This window comes from Camelus ferus, chromosome 27 (assembly GCF_009834535.1).
Source record: "Camelus ferus isolate YT-003-E chromosome 27, BCGSAC_Cfer_1.0, whole genome shotgun sequence".
NCBI lineage: Eukaryota > Metazoa > Chordata > Mammalia > Artiodactyla > Camelidae > Camelus > Camelus ferus.
The window spans coordinates 24,653,157-24,661,810 of NC_045722.1; positions in this window are offsets into that span (position 1 = coordinate 24,653,157).

Consider the following 8,654-nt stretch of genomic DNA (forward strand, 5'->3'; position numbering starts at 1 on the left):
TTGAGTGATGTTTATTCATCTAGATTTTTTAAACACTCAAAGACATCTGACTTATTTATACATATCAAATGTATATATATATATGTTGTACATGCACATATACACATGTAATCACAACACAATAAGGAGGGAAACCTTATGACACTGGCAGTCCTCATTTGTGTAACTGGTAAAGTGGTAGCAGCTAAATTAGTAAAATTCCAGAAGGGATGGGCCATTAGTAGTCCTGCTCAGAATGAGTTGTAATTTTCCACTGAACTTAATCACAAGGCAGATTAACAGTAATAGAAACCCTAAAGAATCTCCTGTATTCCAGACATAATCTTCATTTCATCTATTGTGGTATAGTTGTTCAATTTTCCCTTGGTAGTGACAGACTCTTTGCTTCAACAAAACTTAGGCATGCTTCTAAACAATCTCTGAATCCATTCTGTGCACATCCATGTAAAATCCTTACTGTGAACTCTGCTAAAACAGTTTAGCAAGGGTCTTTCATCCTTAAGCTTGATTACCCTCAGTATCTAATCAGGTATATCATCCTTCAAAACCCACCAGATTATGACAGTTCAACCAGGCATGACTTCAGGAAGATGCCTGTTACATGGGTATAACCACAATCTGGCCATTGCCATTTGCCTTTAGCAATTTTCCATCTCCTGAGCTCCACCTCAAAGCTCCTTTTTTTTTTTTTTTAATAAATTCCAACTTCCTCATGCTGTACATGGAATTGAGACTGTTCTATACTTATATCCCCTTTTCCCATTGCAAAAGTCCTGAATAAACCCTGTTTTTACTCCTCTAAACAGTATGGTTTTATTTGACAGTTACAATGTTACAATGTATATAAGCTAGATTCATCCTGGAGTTTGGGTACTCCTTTGAAGACTTTGTATTCCCTTCTGATTGATTGATTTGGGATCCTTTGTTGAGTCTGACTTCAAATCATTGGTCCAGACAAATATCCATTGAATATGGTAAGGAGGGATTCTGATTCATATGTTTAAGGATACACAACAATACAGATTAGTGTCCCAGACAAACAGAGGCTGGGTTAGAGTTCTGGGCTTCTCTCTAAGAAGCTAGGTTGGAGTCATAGGCAAACACAAACTGTGTTAGAGTCCCAGGCAAGCATGCATTTGCAAGAAGCTGAAGGTTGGGTTAGAGTCCCAGTCTTCTGTGTTCATAAGTATAAAGTTACTAGTAGTTAAGATCTGGGAAGCATCTCAGTGTACTGAATATGTCATTCCTAAATACTTGCTGAGTATATGCTCCACCAACACTTTTCACTTCCTTTTCTTTTGGACACAGTTTTACTAAAGATAATTTGGAAACTCAGTCTGGCTCCTTAGTCCTCTCCCTTCCTGTGCCAGCTGCTCCTGTTTCCCCTGCCAGTGCTTTTGATCTTTCCACCAGTTTCTTTGAGTCATTTGATGTGTTCCTTTCAAATCCTACTTTTCCTACCCTGCTTTGCACCACATATAGTTTTCCCTTCCTACCTAGCCCCTTGGTTCTTGACACTCACTTGAACTTTAGTCCCACATGGAGGGCTCTCAGCAGACTAAGGGATCCCCCTCAAAGCAACCACTTTGGGCAGAAAAGAGAAAAAAAATTCCTACTAGGGGACAGAACTCTGCATTTTGTTCACTCAGATGGGTTTTGCAGCAGCTAGATGTCTCCTCGGTTACTGGTCTAAAATTTACTTCACTACATTCATCAGAATATATGTCAAAGCAAAATATTGATAAATCAGGCACTGTAACTTGTCTCCTTGGGTGGAACACAATTCAAATGAAAAGATAAAGTGAGGATAAACCAGTGAGCTTGTATTACTATGTTTTACTGCCTCATAGCTAAAATTTTCTAAAGAAAGATATAAGATGTCTGTTTCTATGTATCTATAATTTAGGTATGTTTATGTGTTTTTGTATCTATTTGTGTATGTTACATATACAAGTTATTTCTACCCCTGGATGATATTATTAAATTAACTTATAAAATCCTTTAATGGAGTTGTATTCAAATTAGCTTACAGATAAACAAGCACTTCTATAAATTAAGCATTTCTAAACACATGAAAATACAGTCAGCCCTCTGTATACAAAGGTTAGGCATCCATGGATTCAACCAACTGTAGATCAATAACATTAAAAAAAATAGAGAATTTCCAAAATTCAAAACTTGGATTTGTCCTGTACCAGCAACTATTTACATATCATTTACATTATACTGAGTATTGCAATTAATCTAAAAATTATGTAAGTATACAAGAAATAGGATGCAGTTTTCTACCATGAACTTGACCATCTATGTATTTTTGTAGCCATGGAGGTTCTGGAGTCAAGTTTCTGAGGATGGCAAAGGATGACTGCATAGAAAAAATCATTTTTAATAAAATTGATAAATTTATAACATTTTATTTGGGACAATGTTTATAATAAAGCTAGCTTCCAAAACTGTTGATAAAATAAAAACAAGCAAACAGGAATGTCTTCAGATCAACTATAGTGAAGACATACACCTTTTTCTGCCAATGTTTACAAGACAAGGAAGCTTATGTTATCTCTCCTTGATGGTTAATATTACAAAACAATAAATTCAAACTAAGAAAAACTGTACAATAAAATTAATTATTTGATACATTTCCAGCACAGTATGGAAAAAAATAAATGAAAACAAAGAGAAGACTGTATATTTAACCTTTTAATTTCTTTAATTCTCTGACTTTTATTTTTAATAACTGCCTAATTTGTCAACAAAAAATAACTCAGTATTGTGTGTAGATTTGTTTAGTTCATGAAATTTTAATGATCAATTCAAGCATAACTATTCATAACAAGTGATTAAATAGGTGTAAAGGAATAAAAGTTTCAAAATAAACTTCAACATAATTATGTTTTGTAGGACTAAGTCCACTTAAATGTAGTCCTGAAAACTTTTTAGCAACTTGAAAATTTAATGTTATACTAAGTGAAGGTAAATAATATATATCTGTTGAATATCTAGATCATTTCTAAATAAAATATTTAAACGTTAATTGCTGAACAAACATTTATCTACTTTTTTATGCTATTGAATTCTTTTTTTATTGAAGTATAGTCAAAACTTTGTCTACTTTTGGCATCTTTTCAAATACATTAAAAACAAGCTAAACATATTTGAGTGTGTTTATAAAAAATAAATTCTATTATGAAAACGCATTACTTTTAAATTTTATGAATAATGTATTAATAACTTTGGTGCTGAAAGGGCAAAACCCACAAAGGGACCAGCAAGACCTCCCAGGCAGGGCCTATATCTTCCCACTTTTGGGCTTTTGTAAAATGGCTTGCTTCTAGGAAAATGAAATTTACCCCTAAATTTCCATTGGTTCCCAAAAGCTCACTCCTTATTGGTCAATTTCTATCACATCATTTGCATATTATGCAAACTTAATGGAAACCTAAAACCCTGTAAAGCCTGTATAAACCTACTGGTGGGGTTCAGAGCTAGAATTGTTAACTCCTCTGGGCCCACAGGTGTAATAAAGCTAGGTTCTCTAACCCTACAAGTGTCACTTGGTCTCTCAACAGGATTCAGGTTTCTGTAACATTTCTGGAGGCCCCATTGAGATTCCAACCGTGCTGGCACCTTGAGTCACTGGGGTGACGGAGCAACCACCTGGAGGTCAGGGAACCCCTAAATTGAAAGAGGTGGCCTGTCACATGATAGTATTCTGGGTCCTCCTTCACTGAACTGGTTCAGCCCTTTGGGCAGATGAACCCTGACTGGATTTGGTGGATGGATGGACCAACTCACTAGACAGCTAGGAACCTGGGGACTAGTCTATAATCAGGTCCTGTCCCAGTGGACAGAGAGGAGATTGATCATCTCCTAAGGGTTCCCTAATTGGGAACATAGGTCAAGGATACCCAAGTTGGTGGGGAGGAATGTGAAATTAACCTCTGAGTGTGTGTGTGTGTGTGTGTATGTGGCCTGACCTGCTTGCCTTTCAGGTTCGAGTCTGTAGCTCCAGGGAGCTCTGCTATAGAGTTTGAGTGAGTCCCAACATGAGGTTTTATGGTGACCTCATATGGCTCAGGGTGGTATCAACCCTTCAGGGTATCAATCAGAGTCAGCAGATTATACTGACCCACCAATGCTGAGGCACCTTCATCCCCAAAAGAGGAGTGCCCAGGTGGATACAGAAAAAGTCCCTCTCTTTGTCTTGTCTGCAACATGGCACAGGGTGGCCACACAGGGAGGGAAAGGGATGTAGACCATCCCATGAGTAAGTGACCCCTGTGCCCTCAAGGACTAGGATGAGACTCTTTTGAGAAAGTTTCAAATGTGACTATATCATCAGACATCTGAGATATCTTGTCACAATTAGTGAACAAGCCCCAGTACTGCCCTTTCTGTCTAACGTTGAGACCTCAAGATGTGAGCCAGGGAGGCCTTCCCCAGGACTGGCTGCTCCCCTCCTTGAAGGCCCCTTTTTGGTACACTTGTTTTGTCACAAGCCTGCCATCCCATCCCCATGCTTTGTCAGTTCAGGCTATAGAGAAGGCTTTGTACAAGGATCCCTGAAACTTGTCCAAGCCCTAGAATTCATCAGAGATTTCTTTCCTGGGAGAAACCCCAACTCACTGGCAATGCTTTCAGCCAGGCAGATGTGAGACACAGTGAGGCAGCTGGCTTTTAGGGAGATCCACTGATTTTAGGAGTGGAGGAAACAGAGTAACTAGGGTCACCATCTGTGGTGCCAGAAGCAGACTCATGCCTATAGGCCATAAAATCTGTCACATAACAATGGGGACCTCAACATCAAGGACTGACTGCTCTGGACTGCATGATTAATAACTTCAAAAAGGGCTTCTCAGGAGACCATGGGATTAAATTGACACCAGGAAAATTTTGCACATTGTGCAAGCTAGAATTTTCTGCCTTTGTAGTGGGATGGCCCTCAGAGGGCACACTTGACTTGCAAACTATCTGGGCTGTATACTGAGTGAATACCAGGACCCCAGGGCACACCAACCAATTTCTATATATTGACTCTTGGCTGATGATCACCCAAACCTTGCCTCTGTGTGTCCAGTTCTGTTCAAATAGGGACATTGTAGGATCCTCATGGCCCAAACATTGAAGATGAAAAGGAAGATATGATGAAGCCAATTCTTCAGGGGTACCCTGAAGAAGAGTGATTGATGCCCCTGATATATGTTCCCCCTGTTTCTATGGATCCACTACAGCCACCGCTACTGGGTACTCCACCTCTGTCTGTGTCCCCACAGCCACAACCTCCAGGTCCAATCCAGAAGCCCATAGGGAGGAGACTCCACTCAGCCCAGTGAGTCACACAGCCAGAGGCCTCCCTCCAGATCCCTCCTTGGAAGACCCAAGGGCCCCAACAATTAAGTAATGATGGCTCTGTGCAGCCTGGCTGCTTCATCCTATACTACCATCCTTTCAGCATGACAGACCTCTTAAACTGGCAACACCACACTCTGCCCTATTGAGAGAAATCTCAGGCCATGAATGTCCTCCTAGAATCTATCTTCCAGACCCAACAATCAACCAACCTGGAATGACATCCATCAGCTGCTCGTAACACTCTTCAACACTGAAGAAAGAAAGCATATCCTGACAGAAACCATAAAGTGGCTGCAAGGGGTGGGGCCTTGGCAGGGAATCTAGATGTAGAAAGATGTGGCCCCTGAAATGAGACCAAACAGGGACTTTAATGCCCAAGCCAGATGAGAGGTTTTGCATGAATACTGGAGCACCCTCTTACATGGGTTGCAAGCCAGAATGAAGAAGACAAACAACAATTCCAAGACCACCATGGTGATCCAAAAGCTGGATGAGTCCCACACAAACTTCTATGAGAGAGTATGTGAAGCTTTTTGGGATCTACATCCCATTTGATCCCGAGGCCCCTGAAAACCAGTGAATGGTCAATGCTGGTTTCATGGCATAGTCATTCACCGACTTCACCTCAAAACTCCAAAAGCTGGAAGGTTTTGCTGGAATGAATTCTATCAACTGCTAGAGGTGGCCAAAAAGTCTTCATAAACTGAGACCACAAAGCCCGACAAGAAGCTGACAAACAGATGAAACAGAAAGCATTGCTGTTGGCAGTGGCACTAGGGAGCCCTGACACAAACCGGCATCCAACCCGACTGCAGAAGAGGGGACCTTGTGCGAGGGCCACACTGCAGCAGGACCAATGCAGACACTGCAAGGTTGGTCACTGGAAAACTCAGTGCCCTCATAACGGAGAGGCAAAGAATCTATCAAAGAGAAAGCCCCCAGCCAGCAAAGGAAAATACCGACCCAAACCCCCTCTGAGGGACTTCATTGGATTAGCAGGGTTGGACTCCGACTAGGGGGGAATGAGCTCCCTGCTCCTGGCCCCTAGGAGCCCACATTGAGATTTTGGTGGGAGGCCAATCGATGAAAATTATGGTGGACATTGGGGTGCAACATTTGGTGGTGATTGATCTTGTGGCCCCCTTGACTAAGAAAAAGGCAACTATTTTGTGGGCCACCTAGGATTAAGCTGCTCAGCCATTTCCCCATCCTCAATCATGCCAGGTGGGAGGACATTCAGTCACTTGTGGATTTATATACCTACCAGACTATCCCATCCCCCTCTTGGGAAGAGAGTTTCTATGAACCTGGGGGCTTAGATAATGTTCTCTTCAGAAAAAAAAAAAAAAACATATCTGACTCTGGGAATGAAGGAAACTCGCTCATGATGGTGACCATGAACCGAGAAGAAGAATGGCACCTATACCAAATGGAAAGCACTCAGACAAACCCTGACTCTCTTCTGAAGGAATTTCCCTCCATCTGGACAGAAGGGGGACTCCCAGGATTGGCCCAAAATCATGCACCACTGGTAATAGACCAACGTGTGTGTGCAACCTCTGCCAGGCAGTGACAGTACCCCATGCCCACAGAATCCTGCTTGGGAATTCAGAAGCATATCCAGCTCTTGTGTGATGAGGGAATTCTACAGAGTGCCAATCTCCATGGAATATGCCTCCCCTGCCCATCAAAAAGGCAGAAGGAGAATAATCTAGAGGAGATGGAAAACTTTCTGGAAACATACAGCCCACCAAGACTGAACAAAGAAGAAACTGACCATTTGAACAAAGAGATCACTAAAATAAAATCAAATTAGCTTAAAAAAATTAAAAAAAAAACCTCCCTACAAATAAAAGTCCAGGACCAGACGGCTTCACCAGGGAATTCTACCAAAAATAAAAAGAAGAACTCATACCAGTCTTTCTTAAACTCTTCCAGAAGATTGAACAGGAGGGAAGACTCCCAAACTAATTCTATGAAGCCACCATCGCCCTGATACCAAAACCAGGCAAGGAAACTACAAAAAAAGAGAGAATTATATGTCAATACTACTGATGAACATGTATGCAAAAAATCCTCACCAAAATATTAGCAAATAGAATCTAACAGCACATAAAAAAGATTATACAACATGATCACTTTGGATTCATCCCGCGGACACAAAGGTGGTTCAACATATACAAATCAATCAATGTAATACATCACATCAACAAGAGAAAGGACAAAAACTACATGATCATCTCAATAGATGCAGAAAAGCTTTTGATAAAATTCAACATCTATTTATAATAAAAACTAACACCAAAGTGGATATAGAGGGAACCTATGCCAACATAATAAAAGCTATATATGACAAACATACAACCAGCATAGTACTCAATGGTGAAAAACTCAAAAGCCTCCCACTACAATCTGGGACAAGACAAGGATGCCCACTATCATCACACCTATTTGACATAGTCTTGGAGGTCCTAGCCACAGCAATCAGGCAAGAGAGAGAAATAAAACGGATCCAAACTGGAGAAGAAGAGGTAAAAGTGCCACTATATACTGATAACATTTTACTATATATAGAAAACCCTAAAAGGTCCACTCAAAAACTACTAGACCTGATAGAAGAATTCAGTAATGTAGCAGGTTACAAGATAAACATTCAAAAATCAGTTGCATTTATTTACACTAACAATGAATCAACAGAAAAAAAAAGTAAAGAAACAATTCCCTTTAAAATAACACCCGAAGTAATAAAATAGCTAGGAAAATATTAGCCAAGGAGGTGAAAGAATTATACATGGAAAACTATAAACCATTGATGAAGGAAATTAAAGAAGACTTTAAAAAATGAAAAGATATCCCATGCTCCTGGATTGGAAGGATAAATGTTCTTAAAATGGTCACACTGCCCAAGGCAATCTACAGATTTAGTGCAATCCCTGTCAAATTACACAGGACATACTTCACAGAACTAGAACAAATCATAATAAAATTTGTATGGAACCACAAAGACCTAGAATTGCCAAAGCATTACTGAAGAAAAAGAAAGAGACTGCAGGAATAAATCTCCCAGATTTCAGACAATACTATGGAGCTACAGTCATCAAGACAGCATGGTATTGTTACAAAAACAGACATAGGGACCAATGGAACAGAAAAGAGAGCCTAGAAATGAACCCACAGACTTTTGGTCAACTCATCTTCGACAAAGGAGGCAAGAATATACAATGGAATAAAGACAGTCTCTTCAGCAAATGGTGTTGGGAAAACTGGACAGCAGCATGTAAAGTAATGAAGCTAGAACACTC